Source organism: Ambystoma mexicanum, chromosome 2p (assembly GCF_040938575.1).
Source record: "Ambystoma mexicanum isolate Mex_15411 chromosome 2p, UKY_AmexF1_1, whole genome shotgun sequence".
NCBI classification, from domain to species: domain Eukaryota; kingdom Metazoa; phylum Chordata; class Amphibia; order Caudata; family Ambystomatidae; genus Ambystoma; species Ambystoma mexicanum.
In genome coordinates, this window is record NC_090923.1 from 313,956,436 (window position 1) to 313,977,200 (window position 20,765).

At 45.4% G+C, this 20,765-nt stretch overlaps 2 protein-coding genes across 6 annotated transcripts in view; one reads left to right on the forward strand and one right to left on the reverse strand.

The window, feature by feature from the left end:
• CACNA1D (calcium voltage-gated channel subunit alpha1 D) overlaps positions 1-20,765 on the forward strand; it is a 2,225,258-nt gene that overhangs the window by 2,140,129 nt on the left and 64,364 nt on the right. The gene's annotated exons all lie outside the window — the stretch shown is intronic.
• CHDH (choline dehydrogenase) overlaps positions 1-20,765 on the reverse strand; it is a 1,156,730-nt gene that overhangs the window by 7,175 nt on the left and 1,128,790 nt on the right. The gene's annotated exons all lie outside the window — the stretch shown is intronic.

The following is a 20,765-nucleotide window of genomic DNA, read 5'->3' on the forward strand; positions in this document are numbered from 1 at the left end:
AAGGTGAAATGGGTGACGGGTTTACACTACTGGTGGAAGATGGGAAGGAGGGTAGGCAAGCGTTGCAAACAGGCCTGGACGTGGCCGACTGCATTGGCCGTTATATGGGGTCAGCAGTAGTACTAAGAAGGCAAGCCTATCTCTCTGAATGTACAGAATAGGCTACTGGACATGCCTTTCGAGGGAGAGTTTCTTTTTGTCCAGAAGGCTGATGACTCTTTGGAAAGGTTTAAAGAGTCTAAACTAGCAGCAAAATTGCTGGGACGAGCTGCGCAGCAGGCCAAACCTGCCCTCGGCTTTCCCTGCAGGGGCAGAGGCTACAGGCGCCATGTGCCTTACGGCAGGGAAGCACAGCTCTCACAGGCAGAAGCGTTTCTCGTGCATCGGAAGGGGCAGAGGGGCTTCCAGAGGCCAGCAAACAGCGGCAGCAGAGGCACCGCCCTCTAAGCCTCTTTGATTTCCTCTTCCACTACTTGCCGGTTGGTGGACGGTTGGCAGAACATTGGCCCCAGTGGCAAGAGATGACCTCTGATTCAGGGCCCTGCAGCTCGTTCGGAGGAATTATTGTCTGTCCTTCTTAAGAAAACCACCGGACAGACCTACGCTGCCTCCAATCAAACCGGGACATGAGCTCCAGAAAGAACATGCGAGTCCTGTTGTTGAATGGTGCCATGGAAGAGGTACCTTCCGATCAGCGAGGGTTGGGTTGGTATTACTGATATTTCCTGGTACCCAAGAAGGGAGGAGGTCTGCGTCCCACTCAGGGCCTTGAACAAGTTACTGAGGAAAGACAAATTCAGAATGGTGACGTTGAGAGAAATTCTCCAGATCCTCGAACTTCAGCACTGGCTGGTGTCAATAGATCTGCAGGATGCTTATTTCAATGTGCCGATACACCAAAAGCCCAGGAAGTCCTTTAGGTTCCTCATAGGTAACAAGCACTATCAGTTCAAAGTGCTTCCCTTTGGGTTGACCGCCGCACCAAGGGTCTTCACTAAGCTCATGGCGGAAGTCGCAGCTCACCTCAGGAGAGCCGGGGTCCATGTATTTCCTTACCTGTACGACTGGCTGATCCGAAGAAAGTCCGTGGGGCAGGTCCTGTCACATCTGGAGGACACCTGCCTGCTACTGCACTGGCTGGGCTTCTCCCTGAACTTGAAGAAGTCCCATGTGACGCCAGTCCAAAGCCTCCAGTTCATTGGAGCAGTCCTAGACACCCGGGTGGGGAAGGTCTTCCCTCCCGAGTAGAGAGTAGACGGCATAGCACAAATGGTACACTTGTTCTGGAAATCACAACACCTTACCAGCGGCTTCCTACCTCTGCCTCCTAGGTCTCATGGCCTCCTATATTTTTCTAGTGCCAGAGGCCAGGCTGTGCATGAGATCGCTACAGTGGCTCCAAAGAGGTCTGTGGTCACAGTACCTCAGCGAGCTCACGGATCCCCTCAAGGTGTCCAGCCAAGTGGTCAACAACCTCAGCTGGTGGACTGACCATGGCAATCTTATGGCGGGGGAACCCTTCTGGCCTCCTTGGCCTCCTTGGCCCCAGGCCCGAGTGGCCACGGATGCGTCTTCTGAAGGGTTGGGGTGCTCACTGCAAAGACCTGCAGGTGAACAGCTTTTGGTCAGCAACGGAAGCCAAGTGGCACATTAACAGGCTGGAGTTGCGAGCCATCAGGCTAGCCCTGAGGGCTTTCGTGAAGTCTCACAAGGGGAAGCATGTCCTGACAACACAGTGGCCAAGCACTACCTGAATAAGCAGGGTGCTGTGCGCTCACCTCCACTCCCCTTTGCAGCGAGGCGATGCAGCTGTGGTTCTGGTTGCTGGCGAATCAATTTGATATCTTAGCAGTTGATCTGGTGGGTACAGAGAATGGCTTAGCGGATGCTCTGAGCAGGCAAAGCACTGTCTCACACGAGTGGGAAGTGTGCCAGGAAGTCCTGTAGGAGGTCTTCTCTCGCTGGGGTACCCCAGCAGTGGATCTTTTTGCCACAGAGTCCGACAGGGAGTGCAGACAGTTTTGCTTGAGGGAATTCACAGCGAACAGTGCACTGGGGGACGCGTTTGTGGTGGATTGGACCTTCCCTCTCCACTACGCCTTCCCCACCCAATTCCCGTCATTCCATGGGTTCTCAGGCGATTGAAGAGGTTTAGAGCAACCATGATCTTGATTGCCCTGGATTGGGCGAGGAGATCGTGGTACTCTGATCTCTTGGACCATCTGTCCGCCTCACTGGTTGCCTCTGCACCTGGATCTCCTGACCCAGTCAGATGTTAGGGTACTCCACCCGGAGTCATTCAACCTACATGCGTGGCTCTTGAGAGGATGAGGTATGATGAATGGGACCTCTCAGAGCAGCTACTCGAGGTGTTGCTGGCTGCACGCAGACTGTCTAAAAGATCTCTGTATGCGTACAGGTGGAATAGATTTGAGGTGTGGTGCAGTTAACCCAAGATTGATCCCATCTCTTGCCACACTACTATACTGATGGTGTTCCTTCGGTCACTGGCCCCAGCAGGCCTTCAGGTTACCACAGTCAAATGATATTTTGCGGCCTTGTCTGTGTTCAAAAGGTCCCCGGATCAAGGTTCTTTCTTCACGATCCCGGTTATGGCCCAATTCCTGAGGGGCCTTGTGAAAAGCTTCTGCCAACTCCCTTTGTTGTCACCGACTGGGATTTAAACCTAGTTCTGACATTTTTGATGGCTGCTCCTTTTAAGCCCATGCATTTCTATTCTTTGAGACGGTTATCTCTGTCAACAGCCTTTTTGGTTGTGATTACGTCAGCCTGGAGAGTTAGTGAGTTGCAGGCCTTGTGTTGCAAGCCCCCGTTCCGGTGTTTTTCTCGGGAAAAGGTTTCCCTTAAAGTAAGGCCTTGCCTTCTTCCCAAAGTGGTTTCTGAGTTTCACCTTTCTCAGTCCATAGATTTATCAATCTTCTACCCTCCACCACAAGGTGAAGGAGCGGTTCCACCCCTTAGATTCAAAAAGAGCCTTGCATTTTTACATCGCTAGGACGTTTGAGTTCCAGAAATGTGGCCAGCTGTTCATGGCTCATTCATTGTCCTGCAAGGGTCTAGCTGTAACTAAGCAGACTCTGTCTTGTTGGATTATTCTTTGTAATGCAGAATGTTACCAGTCTGCAGGCAGGGAGCTTCCTCCCGGCATCAGGGCACACTCAACGAGAGGGATCTCGACTTCTACAGCCCTGCAGAGGGGAGTTCCCATTAAGGACATCTGTCGTACGGCCACATGGTCGTCCTTGCACACATTTACCAGGCATTATTGTATAGATGCCGCCCGTGGGGCGGATGCGTGCTTTGGTAGGGCAGTTCTACAAAAATCTGCTACTGTAACACTTTCTGCCCACCTCCGTGGTCCTAACTGCTTGGGGAGTCTATCAGATGAGGAATCTGCAGGAGAAAAGCAATCCATTGAAGGAGAAATTACTTACCGTAATGTTCTTTCTATGGGTTCTTCTCCCGCAGATTGCCCATCGCCTCTCCCATCCATCCCCGCTCAAAAAGTTCTTATGGATTGGCGCATCTGTCTCAGCAAAGGGACGCCTGGTGATTGCTCTGAGGTGACGCTTCTATCTGGCTAGTCGCTTGCTTTTAAAAAAAGAAGAAAAAAAACCTTTCATTTTTTCTCTACATTCTTGGGGTTTCACCCCTTTGGCATGTTTCTCATTATCACGTTGTTACAGGCTGATTAGCCTTTTCTCCCATTGTTTTCCTCTGCAGCATTCAAGTACAGGGAAAAAAGGGGAACTGAGGTATGGGGCGTAGTGACGTGGTATATATACACGATGACTGACATCTCGTCCGGAGCCGATGATCGAGCACCAAGCAAGACGCATTGACAATCGACGGCCTAGTCTAGGTCCACTAAGCCCCCTGTTGAAATGTTTCAGAGTAGCAGAGCTGGATGAGGATAATCTATCAGATGAGGAATCTGCAGGAGAAGTATCCATAGAAAGAACATTACGGTAAGTAATTTCTCCGTTCAGCAGTATGTTGGCAGAACTCCCTTCAGTGATGTTGCTGTTCAATTACCAATTGTGCCTTTTTCCCTTTCTATCCGCACCTTGAACAGGGGAAAGAAATGGACTGTGAATAATCATCCTCTCCTTTTTATCTTGAGAAACCCTGCATTAATCACAATAGTCTGCTTGATGGTATACCCAGGAATTACTTCAGTTATCTTTTTTTTCTATGTGTGCACACCATAAAATGACCTTTTTGACCCCTGTTGCTAGTTCTTCTGTGCAATACGTCATCTCCAGATGAAAGGGTTAGGTGAATCTCACTGTATACACACCATGGGACCTAATCTATCAATATATATATTTTCTACCAGCACATACACTTCTGAAATGTTCCCTTACTTCATGGGATGCACAATTAATGTATCTATTCCCACCCCTCAGTACTAACAAATAATAGGGGCCAGGATTTACTCTAATTCCCTTTATAGGATCACTCCACACAAGATTACTTCCCTTTTAGATAATACTCACTTCAGGATTTCTTTTGGGCTGGATCAAAGACAGGTGGGCACCCCCTCTTAAGGACTGCTTCTATTCTCCACCCCCAGGAACAGGTGGGCATCAACCAGTAAGACGGGATCAGATTTTCTCCACAGCCTGTCTTTCTCTTCCACGGAAGAAGGCCTGGGATTTTAACTCCTCCTAGGCCTGATCTGGTCTGGGGTTTCTGTTATCAAACCAGGGTGATTATGGGAGATGTAGCCGTACCCTTTCTGCTGTCTACAATAATGCCTAGTAATGTGGGTTAGGGAGGTCTTCGATGGTGCTCTTTTGGATTCTTGGGTCTGAGCTGGGCGTTCGCCATGGTGGTCTCGCCCTGGTTCCCTAATTGCCTTATCTGGATCTACTCACCTCACTAGTCTCCCTTGAATCCCAGCAGGGGCCCTCATCACAATCTCCATAATGGTTTATAAGAGGTTAAAAGCATGATAAGTGTGAGGAAGAACCTCTGGGCAAAGTAGGATATCCTACTACCATACTTGGTGCCTCATTGCATTTTCAGCAGTAAATCATCAGTAATTGTTTATTGTTGCTACCATTCTGTTCCATTACCATGGGATTACAAGTGGTAGGACTCCATGGGAACATTTTGTGAATAAGCGCCAGGTGCATTTCCGCCATAGTACTTCTGTCGATTTTTGTCCTTAAAGCAGAGGATTCATGTCTAGCATATTGTTGGAGGTAAAACCTTCTTTTCAAGGTCGGAACTCAGACCAAACCAAGCCTGACAAACATAATACACATTGATTTAACCTGATATATGTCTTTTCTGTATTCATTTAATTCCTTATCTACTCGCACATCTTTTTAAGAACAAAGTAGATGCCAGCCCACTTGTCCTGCAAAGTACTGTGCTATGTGAATTCAATCATAAGGGCCTCCTGGCCCACCTGATAACCAACAATGCTAACCTTCTGATTCTATCATTCATTACTCAGTCCTTACTAGCCTGTAGCCTACCCTTTGCCATGACTGGCCCATATCTTTACTGAGCCCAAACAAATAGTTCAGCACTTCCTGGTTTGGACTCCAAGGGCCTCATTAAGAGTATGGTGGGGCAGTACAAACGTGCTAGTAATTTTGTTACTGTGTATTTTGTTGGTTGTTAAGGGATTTCCACCGTTTTTACACACCACTGAATTCCGAGTTCTGACCTTGGAAAAAGAGGCCTTACCTCCAGCAATATGCTGGACATAAATCATCTGCTTTAGCCAAAAATCGGCAGATTGACTGTCCAATAATGCAGTTGGTGGTTATTCTGAACAAATTTCCATGACGTCCTATGGATTCCAAACATGGGTATTTAAACCACCACTTGTAATCCCATGGTAATGCCATAGGACCAAGTGCTAGCAACTATAAATAATTACTGATGATTGACTGCTGAGCCTTCAATGAGGCCACAGGTATGGTTGTAGGAGATCCTACTTTTTCCTCAGGGGTTCTTCCACACACCCATCATGAAGCAGCTCTCATGCTTTCAAGTTCTCATTGAAGCGACCACCAAGGTTGTTGGTCCAGGCATGGTAAGAGGTTAAGAATTTCTAAGGCCTCCACAAACGGTCTGTGAAGGCATCCACACCACTGGTAAGGTGACGGTGGTCAAACAACCACATCACACATTTCTGGAGTGGATGGAGCGGGGCAACAGAAATATAGTACAGAAATCTGTTTCTTCAAGTAAGGATTGTCGCCACAGTGTTGGAGGTATAGGGGCACTTAATCTATTGCAGGAAGTAAGAATGCTTTATACTTAGTAGGTGTGAGTCATTCTACAAGTCTCTGTTGAGGTCAACAGAGAAGTCTCTTTGTGAGGCGACCGGCTTGTGACCGTTCTGGTTTAGCTCATCTTGAGCTAAAGTGTCCAAAGCTTTCCAAGTTTTGGCTCTAGGCAAGTCTCAGGACCTGTTTTTCCTGAAAACAAGGAATGAGTGGTTCCAATGATGTGGTTGCACAATGTAAAGTTCAGTGACCCTCAGTTTTTTAGAATGTGGTCATCTCCTGAACCAGAAACAGGTCAGTGGAAGTACCTTTCCAGGTACTGATGTTCTCTTGTAACACCACTTTTATATGTCTTGTAATCCAATTGTGTAGTAACTCCACAGATGTTGATCTGTCCAGTTATCAGTGCTGCAATGTCTCCATATACTCTCCTTTGTGCCTTGGCTTTCATATAGGTTCACGCACTACAAACGCTAGGAGGACAGGGAGTCGGTTGAGTTGGCAGCTCAGTTGGCTCCACCGAGTCAAAGGAACGATGAACCCTCACAGGGTCCTTGTCTGGTCCAGAGCTTCTGGTATCTGCAGGCACAGGCAAAGGTTCATCATCACGGATGGTCTTGGATGGGGCTGCAAGCCCAACAGAAATTCTTATGCAAAGTCCTTCTCCAGACAAGGCATTGTCTTTGTGCTTCAGAAACCCATCCCAAAATTGAATACATTAATGCAGAAGTCCCTATCTCTTTCTGGTAGATGTGGAGCTGAGGGGGCAACACATCCTTCAATCCTAGAAAAGCATCTATTGGATCATTGTGTCTTCTGATCTCAGGGTTTGACTTAGAATATGTATTAGTAGTCAAAGTCCCAAACAACCTTCAAACTAGACTAATCAGCGCATAATCTGGGCAGTTCTAGCAGCAGGGCTCTCTCAAGCAATGGCCATCCAAGACTTAATTATTGTCATCCATTTTCTTCCATTCAAGGCTGCTTTCCTTGCTCACAACAGTCGGGTCAGGTGAGGAAAGTGACCTGCATTTCATCATGGATTCAACATTCATCAACATATAGGCAAACCAGGTGCTTTTCGTAGTACTGGATTTTAACAAGGTACTCTGTATACCAACCCCTGGAGATCTGCTTGAATCCCAGCTGGAATAATATCTGATCCCAACAAGTAAAATATTAGCATCCAATTGTGTGAAAGTATGAACACAGGATAAAATATAGTTCTTTGTGTGCAATCAGATGCATATGGATTCTCAGGAGATTCTCGTTCCCATTTGATTCGCTGATGAGACATCATCCCAAGGGACTCTTCCTGTGGTCGCAGTTGACAACTTTCAACCTCAAATATTAGCTAGATGCCTCTATACCATCCATATCTGTATGGCAGCTAAAAACCGGTACCTAAATAACACACATTTAATGAATTCCTGCAAAAAGAGCCAGACCACAGCTCCCACCGCCAATTTCTACCTGTACTTTACTTGTGATTCACACTTCCTTCCGGAATTACCTTATAATGAATTACCTCATTCAAAAAAATTCCTTAGGAGTGCTCATTTACTCTCAGCTTTCATCTGTCTCAGGAATCAATGACAACGATATTTTTTTTGAGCAGATTAAAGTACCTCTTCCCTACAAATCACTTGAAGCCAAGTCCTAGAACTCCCTGGTCTCAGCCACTGAAACTCTTTCCCTTGGCCTACGTGAAAACAACCTAAATGCTCCCCTTAGTCCCAAATGCATTTGGCTGATTGGTAGGGCTGAGGTGCTGGCATAACTACACTTTAATATTACATCAGTTCTGGGGGCGTGGCCTTGCTGGAGGCTGATGGCGGCTTAGCCCTGTGGGCTCCGCAGCTCAAGATTAACACGCCAGCGATATGGCCGCTCGATGTCCTGCTAATGCAGTGAAATTAACAGATTTCAGAACCGGAACCCTTCAGCAGCCACAGGATCTGTTCTTTATGATCCCATAAGCATACGCCTGGTAATAAGACGGTCCAGACAGCGGACTGATCCGTTACTGACTACGATGCAACAGTATGGCTGCTGGGCCGCCCGTGAAGACAGAGCCTCGTTGGTAGGAGCAGCGAACTTCCCTCCATACAAATGTAATGAATCAGCACCTTACTGGGCTAACGGACCAGCTGTCACAGGTGCCTGGAGTGCAGAGAAGCGAGAAGGGAGCCTGTGTCTTTAACGGATCCTGGAGCAGAGGTTGTGAGGAGGAGCGCTCTTTAAACTTCCTCCTGACCCACCGGTGGTGATCAACGAAGCTATAGCAGTCGCTCTGAAGTCGCAGTGTGCTTCCGACTAGGAGTGATGGATGTGGGGGAGAACATCTGCAGAACGACCCGCCTACAGAAAGCAGTAAAGTATAAGTAATCACCGGATCACAGTGCAGAACTCAGTCCCGAAATTAGAAGCACCTATCGGGCATGGCGTAACTAGTCCCTCCCAGGCAGTGCAGTTGCACTATTTATTGTTGTGAACTGTGCAGGTCATCAGATCCACGGATGAGAACAGCCCTGAATCAAAACGCGGAACAGCCAACATTTCCTATACATCCACGCAAATTCCATCTAACAGAGTATCCAGGAAAACTGAGGAGCTGGCAGCAGAGGGAACGATTAGGCGCACAGCCTTTATGCTACACCATCCTAGTAGGTGAGAACTTCCCTCAGCAGCAGCTACAGCCCTAATATCACAGGGACAAGAATAGACAGACTAAAAGGGCCATTCATTAGAGGATTTCCCTCTGATCTTCTGGAGGTCATTAGACTTTTGATATTAGAGCCAGTGTCAAGCACTACAAGCATCTTTTTCATCCAAACTCTTGACTGAGTGGAATCAGGCATATTCACAATGAAGTCCGGGAAAGGTAGAGAGAAGGGGACGACCTCAATTAAGGAGATGCTGCAGCAATCAAAGACTCCCAGTCTGATAGTTGCTAGTCTGATAGTTGCCTTATCAGCCCAGAACTGGCCCTCTCCCTGACAACCAGCCATGAAAAGCAGTCTAACTCAGCTACTTCATTCAATTGAAAGTATGGCTTCCACTCTTCAAGAATTGAAAGGCTCGTTTCTGGAGCTAGCGCATAGTGGCCAGCAAATTGAGTCCAGATTAGGAGATTTAGAGTCGACCTTCTGTGACCAGGCACACTCTTGTGATCAACTGGAACAAGGAGTGGCGGCATTGGAAGCTCACAGAGTCTCAGTGGATGAGAAGCAGGTCTGAAAACCGTTCAAGTCTGCATTAGAGGCATCGCCACAGAGGCCAAAGACCTGTACCTTGAAGGTTAGGTATGAGAACTGTTTTTGGAGATATTGGGAGAAGTGGAGGCGGATCTCACGCTTGATCAAACACAGTGAGTTTACTCTAACTTCCAACAGCACCAGAACCTCCTTCCAGACGTGCTAACAAGGGTCCATTTCTTTAAGACTAAAGAACTCATTTTTCAAAAATTTAGAACCCAGAAAACCATTCAATTCAGAGGTACACCCTGCACCTGTTTCAGGACTTGTCTCAAAGGACTATTCAGAAATGAAGGGCGATGCATCGGCTCACCTTATGGCTCACAAGCAAAAAGATCCAATACCGATGGGGATACCAATTCTGCATTCGGTTTATAATGGACGGACACCAACATCAATATACTTCCCTTTGAGCAGCATTCGAGAGCATGAAAATCCCAGCTGGAGAAATACAGATTCCTAGTGACAGAGGAATCGTGGCTCCCACAGAAGGTTGGACCATGTCCCGCTCTAGGAAGAATAGACGGAAAGATCGCAGATGCCCCTCCATGGACTAAAGAGAAAGTAGTAGAGATCCAGATGACCAGACATGAAGGCCCTCCCGTTAACTAAGAAGATGAGATGCTCCAATCAATGAACCGTGTCCGGAAGTTTTCTTTTGGCTGTTTTGATGCACTGCAAATGGCACTGTACAGGCTCTTACCACCACATCTAGTGAAATAGAAGTTGATTATAGGGGCATTGGGAGCACGTTCCCTCCACTCGTTTAGGGATTATTAACCTGTGGTTCGCCCCATGGGGGCATGTCCTAACTTGTTTTGTTTTTACTGTTAGTTTTGTATGTCATTTATATTTTTGTTGTTGTACTTATGGCTGAATTGTGGAACCAGATTGGTAATGCAAAGGGTTGTCCTCATACAGTACTACCAGGTTGGAGGAACATGTGCTTGCTGGTAGTTCCACTGACTGCAGAGGTTCCATAGACTGGACAAGGACCCAGGAATGGCAGGCATGAAGATTGTGTCATTGAATGTTCAAGGGCTTAACGCCCCCAAGGAAGAGAGAGAATGTGTTGTCCAGACTCGTGAAATCTGATATTGTGCTACTGCAAGATACTTACTTATTGACAAAGGACTGGCCAAGGTTGAGATACAAATTGTTTCCACGCCAGTTTGTTTCCTCTGCCCCTCAGAAAAAAGCAGGGGTAGCAATCTTAATGTCTAGCTCCATTTGCTTTGAAAAGATTAATGTACTACGAGATCCTCAAGGCTGCTATGTGGGGGTGCATGTGAGGGTGGGAGCTAGAGGCTTGACCCGGGTCTCAATATATGGCCGAAATCAGCAAAATGATGGCTTCCACACTTGTGTGTTCCCACGAATAGCACATTTTCAGAGAGGGGATCTAGTGGTTGGAGGGGATTTCAATGCAGTCCTGGATTCAGCAATCGATAGAGCAAGCCCATCATCGGAGTCAGACAATACAAAAGTGATCTCTCTCAAGCAAGTTATGACTGACTTACAACTTACAATTACTAGACATATGGCGCTGTCTGCCCCCGTTATAAGACAACATTTTTCGCATGTACCTTGAGTTATTTTAGAATCGATTACTTGTTGGTTTACCAACCTCTGCTTCAGGGGTAGCTCGGCCTGCATAGAACTAGTACTGGTCCAATTACTCTAGAATTTTGCTCCGGATGTTAGGAAAACTCCCTTATGGAAATTAAATGACTAATTGTTAACAGACCCACTGTTTTGTGACACCATCTCCGAACGGGTCACACATTATTTTCAAGATAACCTAAACAGGGCTGTATCCATAGTAAGTGTGTGGGATGCTCTTCAGCCTACACTACGGGGGAAACATATTAGTTAAGCCTCAGCATGTAAACGAACATTGACGGCTGTGAGGAACTCATGGTGACAACAAGTAAAACAGACACAAGTGATCACAGTTCAAGGATGTTTATTGGACAATTAAATGCTGTATGCAGACTGCAAAAACACCTAATCTAAACCTAGATCTAAGATGGAAGCAAACGTCAACCATCAAATGCAAAATAAGGCAGTCCTAGTAGTGTTGTGTCAAAACAAAAGGGGCCTATATTAAGAAACCTATTGCCAAACCTCACAACTAATACAAAAAGGGGTGTAGGATAGTTCTCAGCAAAAGAAAGAAATGTTCTCAAATAATAAATCAGGATGCAGTGGCTTGGGTCTCCCTTCCCCAAGTTTTAGGCACAAATTAGAATGGGAGCTTGGAGTACAGTACAGTCTCGGGCTTCTGCAGCACGAGACGGCAGCTCTAATGGCAGTTCTCAGGACCGCTGATGGCCAAGTCTTGTTTCCTTTGAAAGTCTCTTACCTTCGAGCCTGAGGTGTTCAAACAACAAAACAAAAAGTGCCTTTAACAACTCCCTCTTCTGGGCGCTGACCCTTCTCAATTGTAATCCATAGTTAAGATAGGGTGATGGTTTCACCCCTGTGTCCTCTTCTGGGTTGACCCTTTATGTATCGTATTTCACAATATATCACAGTTCTTTTCGTAAATCACTTTTGGTTGATAGTTTCACTCCCGGATCTCCCTCTTCTGGGCTCGGACCCCTCTTGACTGTCAGTTCTTGGGTGATGGTTTCACCCCTGAATTTCAATTAGTTGGCTTGGACCCCTCCTGACTGCCAACTCTTGGGTGATAGCTTCACTGCCAGATATCCCCCCGCTGAACTCGGACCCCTCTTGCTTTAACCGGATTAAATTCCTGTGGTTTCTCAATGTTCACTTTTACTGGGGAATTCACTTCTTTCTCTCACTGCGCTTGTCGATCAAAGTCTTTCGATTGTACAGGGATTTTACTTGACCCTCTGTATGACTATTTTGACCTGTTTTGCTGGCCCTCCTTTGGCCTTCTGGTACTTGTAGTTTGTATCAAATGGGGCTCGACCAGAGTTTTTTGTTTTAGCACCCACGTGGTGCTGGTTTCCCTCTGCTGCTGGTCTCCCCTTTCAAAGAAATTGCAGTTCTTTGTCGCTCAAAGTTTGTATAGCCACTTGCGACTTTCAGTTTATCTCATTTTATCTGGTTCATCAAATACTTAAAACCTTTGGCAGTTGGAAACACAGACCAGACTTTTGTTCATACATCAACTCACCGGCTGTGTTTGGACGCTTGTCTCAGCAATGGCGTCTCCAAGGTTCTGCGATCATTGTTGTCTCCTCTGCTCCTCCTCAACTCTGTTGTTCACCCAGTAGGGGAGCTGGCTTTCTCTGGGCACTTCCGAAAAGGCCAGCCGGTTCCTTGTTAGGCAGCGGTTTAGGGAAATTGGCAGGTTGCAACCAACAGGGACGTTTTGCCTGTGCTTCTTTTGCTGGTTTGACTTGTCAACCAATTCCCTGGCCCTCCAGTCTTGCCCGCCTTCTCCTTCAGCTTCAGGAAAACCGCTCCGTTTTGTGCCCAACCTTGCTCCTTCAATGCTAGGGAGTGTGGTTGGGATCCTCTGCTGAACTCAGAGCATCTGCCTTCCCTCTTTCTGCAGCCTCCTTTTGTACACCTGGGAGTTCTTAAGTGGCTGCAGGTGTTTGGTCTGGGTTGGGTCTGCCTGACTTTGCCCGGCCTCATTAATGGGACAGTCTGGTGTTAATGGATGGTAGTCTGTCCTCTGTGTCTCAGTAGGCTTTTCCTTGGTAATCCTCATTCCTCTAGGCAACCTCTTCCTCTTCTTTGTCATTTTCGCAATTGGGGGGTAGAGGGGAGTTGAGAGAAAAAGAATAACCTTTAAAATTATATAAAGGAGTTTCTGGGAGAAATGTATTTTGGGTAACTCAGTGGAAAAGGAGATTATGGGAATTGTAGTTTTTCCTAAGGGTTATGGACAAAGGGTGTTTGGGCATGTCAGAAAAGGGGGGATGTCTTGAAAAATAAGAACTCTGGGTTTTGTAGTTCTTTCGAACGAATAAAGGTGGAGGTGTTAACGGTTCTTCAGTTTGTGAAGGGTGGACTGGGTTGCTGTTAAGGTTTACAGAATGGTGTAATTTCCTGGGCTGTTTTACCCTTCCTTTTTTGAAGGTAACGAGCTGGGGCCTGATGGGACTTGTATGACAACATCCCATGAACGAAGAGGGAAGGTTGGATGTATTGGGGGCAAGGTATGGGGATACCGTATTTTGCCTTCAGGCGCGCTCTCCCCAGTCCCCAAGGACTCCCTGCTCAGGTGATCCTCTCTCGCTCGTCCGCCGCCAGGGTCGGGATCCAAGAGCGATGGCCCTCCCCTGGCCACAACAAAGGATCCCAAGGGACTATCCTTGAGCACGCCCTCATGTTTCTCACACGGCCCAAAGGCAGCAAGCTGAAACGAAGGTGCTGGAATGGGAAACCAAATATAAAGTGGAGGGTACTCAATGGCTGTACAGACAACTACAGGGGGCTAGAGCAGAGGTGAAAGATGCCTAAAATGAAACATTTCTACTTTAACACATCTGACGAGGCCTTAGAAATTCTGGTATATAAGCCTAAAGCTCAGGAGAACAGGAACACAATTAAGAGGTTAAGAGATGTAGCGGACAAATTATCTGTAGAGGAACCCGAGAAATTGCGTATTATATCGCAGTATTAAAAACATTTCCCTGCTGTAAACATTAGATAATGCGACTCAAGAGTATTTTATCAGGGACGCCCACCTCCCAAACATTGCAGAGGTTGAGATGAAGAGGTTAGAGGATCCCATTACATTTGATGAAATCACCCAGGCAATTTGCGGTCTCCCCACTAATAAAGCCCCAGGACCCAACAGTTTTACGGCTCTATTCTATAAAAAGTTTAATATACTGGCCCCTCAGCTAGCAATTCTTTTTAACTCCTTTTTAACTCCTTTTTAACTCCTTTGTAGATACAGGTACCATAACTTCCACTATGGGAGAATCGGTCCTAACGCTAATTGGTAAACCGGACAAAGACCCAGCACAATGCTTCTCTTACTGACCAATTGCAATCCTTAACTATGATGCATGCATCTACTCCAAGATCTTAGCCATCCGGCTGGCTTCTGTGCTCCCGGTTGTGGTTGGAGCCGATCAGACAGGGGTTGTGTCAGGTCAGCATACACATGATGATATCCAAAGAACTATACATATAATAGCTTTAGCCAGACGTAATAAGAAAGCGATGGCTGTATTATCAATTGACGCAGAGTAAGCATTTGATTGGGTGGATTGGGGTTATCTGTCCAAGGTGCTGACGGGGGCTGGCTTCGGTCCCAATTTTCTCAGGATGGTGCTAGCAAATTTTGTACTTCCATCTACCCGCATCAAACTAAATGGCATATTGTATGACCCAAAAAATCAGGGAAGGGGCACGCGGGAGGGATGCCCTCTATCCCCCACTCCTTTTTGTCTTGTCCATGTAACCTCTTGCAAGGTTGGTTTGCTCTACAAACACAAGGGCTGGAAGTGGCTGGATACCAACACAAGATTGCAATTTATGCAGATGATTTGCTTTTTTATATGGTGGACACAGTAGAAACACTTCCCAATATAGTTTCCTTGTTGGCGCGATTCCAGAAATCTCTGGATTTAAGATTAATTATATGAAATCCACCATACGTAACATCTCGGAAGCACATAATGCTATCCAAAAATTAAAAGGTACCTCTGATTTCGCTTGAATGACACACTCCTTGAAGTATCTGGGTGTCTTTTTAACTTCCCGGTATGCAGCTAATATTCAGACACTATTATCATTGGCCAAACAAGACCTCGAAAAATGGGGGAGGATGGAAATTTCCTGGTTGGGGAGAATGACAGCGGTCACAATGATGCTGCTGTCAAGACTATTATATATTTTCCAAGCACTGCCTATCTGGATACCTAGATTGGTTCTTAAGGAGCTTCAATCGCATATATTTAACTTTATTTGGAAACATAGGCTCCCAAGGGTGGCTAGGAATACGCTGACGGTGGCAGAGGGGACGGTTGGCAGTCCTAGATGTAGAAAGTTACCTGTATGCAGCACAAATGGCCCGACTATTGGAAAGCCAAGCAACACAACATATCACTAAGCACTGGGCATCCATAGAACAATCAGCCCTCGGAGGCCCTTTATACAAATGGTGTTGGCGTTCCCTGACAATTAGGAAAAACCATGGGAACAGACTTCCAACCAATAATACATGGAGGTCAAGCCAACGGAAAGGCAAAGGAGTTCACTCAAAGGACATCATTCAACCATGTAGACAGGGTAAAAACCCCCCTAACTGCCCCACAGATCATCATACAATAAACAAACAATTGATTTATAACATTATATTTATTAGTTGCAAATAAAGTCTTAAAAAAGTATTAAATTGTCTAAAGCTCTAGTACAATATACAGACATATATTTAACAATTAGCTAAAAAGGTGCATACTGTTTAAAGTGCTAGTATCAAATAATGACTGCTGTAATAGGTCACCAGCCAATCATTCGCATGAAACCTAAGAGTTAATCTGGGCATGGCGTGGGTCGAGCCCCAAGCGAGTGAAAGAAATCACTAAAGTGGGGGACCCCCAGTCACTCTGACCAGACTAAATATATAAACAATTAAATGAAAAAACACAGTCCAAATAATATTAAATCCAGAAAACCGAACAAAGAAAATTTCATTTCAGTAATCAAATCAGGAACACAGAACAAAAACTAGAGAAAGAAATATATCGAATTCCAAAATAAACAGTCAGGCACACACACTAAAATCTAACTATGGGATGCTGTGCGTCAACTACTAAGGTGTCATGGAAAAAGAAAAAACAAATAATAAATGTAAATGACATGGCACCGTTATAAAATAGTAGTTTTGATGGAAGCAACACATCTAACAAGACATGCAGGTGATGTCCATCTTCGTCAGGACATAGCATTCCCTTGAATTTCATAGATTCTGGATCGTTCATCTGTGTTTTTCTGAACGTGCCCAGATGTAATTAAAAAACCTTTTTACCTTCTATATGTTTACACATATTTAACAGTAAACACATTTTTCACCTAAAGCAAGATGTAGAAGGGAAAAAGAAGAAGAGAAAAAGAAACACATCATGAGTAACAGTTGCATACTGGTTAAAAAATTATCTGTGAATGCAGCGAGCGGGACGTCTCCCATGTCAATTGGTTTCAACAAGTTATGTGACATTTGATTGAAAAAAGGGAGAAAAGGTAATTACCATAATCTCAACCCTATATGGGGGCTAGTTTCGCAATCCTGTCAATAAGTCCAGGAGATAACTGTGCAGCCACACCAAAAGGAGATCTCAAGATCTCAAGCAAATTGGATCTGCAACGCAAGGTATAAATGTACAATAAGAATTATTATTATTATTATCAATTATCTTATAAATTACATAATCATGAAAATACTAAATGGTCAAAAATGGACTTCCAACCACCATGTCAACATTCGGTTTTTGGGATAGGGCAGCCCGCAGATATGGTACAGCCACTTTCCCCTCCCCCCTCACTGGTATCTGGAATAGTTGGGAATTCCCCCTAGACGAGATACTAGGAGATTTACCCGATAGATTGAAGTGGGTCTGCCCAGGGTGGGTCAACAATTTGATAATATACAACCCCTATCTTTTGAGCAATGCAAACAGACTATTTTACTCTGTCACTGGCTTGCTAACACAAAACTGGCTGTTCAGGTGAAACAGGACACTACCGTATTTGAGGATTTATTTATTGGCGAACTCCCGAAAGGCCTGGTATCATCCATAAACAATTCCTTAATTCCTAAAGGTTTAATACACCCCACACATATATGATCAAGTGGGAGGAGGATATTGGGAGGTCTATTAAAACAATGCCATAATATGATCTTGACATGCTGTAAGAAGGGCTTCTAATGCTTGACAATAAAGAAGGCATGTGGCACTTTAACTATGCCTTAAGCTACACCCCTTTTTTTTGGTGGGGTTCTCTGGGGACTTCTTCGATGGCGAGGACCTCCCTCCCAGAGTATCCACTTTCATTAATTCCACAATTAGCTGGGCAGGATGGTTTAATTAGAGTCACGGGGGAACGGTGGGTCACTGTAACAGCTGCTCCCCCCACCCCACAACTCTCCTTACTGTGTTTCACTGTTGCTGCAGCTTTACTCTGTTCTGTCCTTCTGATGGTATGGACTAGGACAGGGAAATACTCCAAATCAGTCCACCTCAAGGTGAATGGTGTTAAGCTGCTGCTACGATGGTATTCAACCCCAGAATGCTTGAATAAAATGAACCCCACATGCTGTTGGAGATGTTCCAATGCTACGGATACCTTTTTTACTTGTTCCCAGTCACACAGGTGTTTTGGAAGGAGGTGCTGGCCCAGATTAAAATAATTATGAGACTAGACTTAGTAGCGGACCCCCTGGTGATACTATTAGGGGATGAAGATCTGCAGGGTCACTACAAGTTGGAATCAAAGGGGTCTAAACTAATAATAATGTTTTGTTGTTGCAGCAAACGTGGTTATAGCAAAGAATTGGAAGTCCCCACTCCCCCCGGATATTAAGGAATGGTGGTCCAGGATCTGATATGTAGCGGCAATGCACAAAATAGAGGCAACAATTAGGGGGGAATCAGCGCGATATCTCCAAGAATGGGCCCCTCTTATTACTTATGTGAGCCAGCACGATAGCTCCCGGATACATCACAAGCCCTGTGAGATGACATCCTTTTCACTGTTGTAATAGCTAATTATTTGATTCATGCATCACAACACGCTGTACTTCCACATTCATATGTGTTCTTAATGTTTATGTTCATCCTTTTGTTCATATCTGATATTAAGCTGGCATCGTTTAATTTTAGAGATTTACTGCCAAGATAAGTCTACATTACAGGCAGCTATTGGCGCAACGATGCAATACTCACACTCAGATTTAGTCTCGATGTTGCACCTATGAATGGCACACGCATTGTTGTTACAATTTTGTTATGCTTAATACCTCAATAAAAATTTGAATAGAAAAATATTAAATCAGCTCCCCGTTGACGGCACAGTATCATTTAAACTCTTGCATCAAAAATGAAGATCTCTAAATGAATAAACCTTTCCTCCTAAATTACAATTGTATCCCAACCAGAAAGGAAGGCTACCCCAAGTCCAACGGGGACGTGATTCTGAAGAACGTGTAAGGAAGGCCTGGTATCAACATGAAGACAGACACAAGTGACAACAGTTAAAGGGTGTTTATTGAACTTCAATTGGGTTTGAAATGCCTATCTAATCCTAAATCTAAAGATGAGAGCAAACTACGACCATCACATAATAACACAGTCCTAGTAATGTCTTGTCAAAATAAAAGGGCCTATACTAATCAACCAATTGCCAATCCTTACCTCTAAATACAAATAATGTGGCAAGTAATGTTATGCAAAAGAAAAGTGTTAAAGAAATTATGTCAGGATATTCAAGCCGTTGGCTTCCCTTCCCCAGGTTTTCAGCACGGGACAAGGCGGCACACTCGAGCTTAGCACAGTCTCTGGCTTCTCTAGCACAAGGGTGCAGTTCAAAACTTCAACATCATTGCCTTCTGTGCCAAAGTCTCTTTGTCCTTCAAAGTCTCTTCTTTCATAGGGCCTGACACAACAAACAAACAATAAAGTTCCTTTGCCTTTGTATTTCACATATACACAATTTTCTTAGGTGATTTACTATTCACCTCAGATCCCCCTCCGCCGGGCTCAGATCCACTTTGAGACAAAATCTTCAATCATTCTCCCTCCGCCGGGCTCTGACCAATTTATCTACTTTAACACAGACTTGCTTTAACATAAAGCTTTCAATTCATCTCCCTCTGCTGGGACCGGACCAACTTTATCTACTTTGCCTTCAACTTTCTTTACTGTATCAACATCGAAGACTTTCGATTGTGGGCAGGATTTTTCTTGACCCGTTGCAGGACCACTTCGATTCACAATCGTTTGCCACTCTTTCACTTTTATCAACTCTCAGCTGGATACCTTACAGCGACCATTCGATTGAGCACACACGCAGTGCCGGACCACTCTGTCAAAGGTATTGTATATTGGTTTCAAAGGTAAATCACTCATCTGCAGTTCAATTTTACTCGCAAGGGTTATCACACATATTTCTTACAATGTTCGTTCCAGCGCTCGCCATACAATGTTGCTGCTTGCAACCTTGGCTTCATCACAAACCGGTCTTGTATCGGTCTCACCAACTCACCGGCTGTGTTGATTTCACTGACGCTGCTTTGTTGTTGAAGCCAAAGACAGTACCACAGCAGCTGGCGATTCTCCCCGCCATGATTATCGACGCAGGAGGGCCCCGGGTACCTCCGACACACAATGCAGGATTCCTCGGCCTGGTTTCCTGGTCTTACATTTTCTATTCCTGAGGCTTCGTGAAAGTAACGGTTCCTTGTCGAAAAGGTCAAGGGACCTTCCCTCCTTGTGATCCCTTTCTATTTCTTCGTCTTTCTCCTCTTTTTAAACTGACATCTTGGAACTGCTGTTTCCTCATGTGCTTTGCCTCGCTCAGAGTGTGCTCTTTTGCTCTGTCTTTTATACGTGCGGGGAAATGTAATGGAAGTCAGGTGTTTGTGATGGTCAGTAATTGCCTGACCTTGCCTGACGATTGTATTGGGACACGTGAGGTATACGGCTCGGGTGTTAGTCCATTTTCTCTCATAGCAGGATGTCTGTAAGAAAGTGTTTGCGTTGTAAAAGGGGCATGGGGTTACGTTTCTAAATATCCTAACTGCTAGGATGGGGTAAAGGTGTTACAGTGAAGGGGATACAGTGCCTCACCATCCGGTGTCCCACTCCCCCTCCCCAAAAACCCCTTACCAAGGTGATCCTTCTGCACTGGTCCACCCCCAGGAACTGGATCCCAAAGTGATGGCCATGTCCTGGCCGCCTGGATGACAGATCCCCGGAGACTAGTGGGTGAGACACCTTCTGGTTTCTCACAAACCCAACAGATAAGCTTAATCAGTGAGCCAGAGCATCCTCCCAAGACCTTTGGTAACACTTCCTTCTAGAATCAGAAAAAGCACACATTTCTGTCATTTGGGAAGTGCATAAATATATAACCTTAAAAATAGGTAATTAACACACCTTAACTGACTCTCACACTCTGCCCACACAATTATTTATCCTAGTGCTTGATCATTCAGTGTCGGCCATGCATACATGTAGTTGTGCCCTCTAATGCACCCCATCACTTTGCTTCCCTATTGTACTTCAACATCTGTTCAATC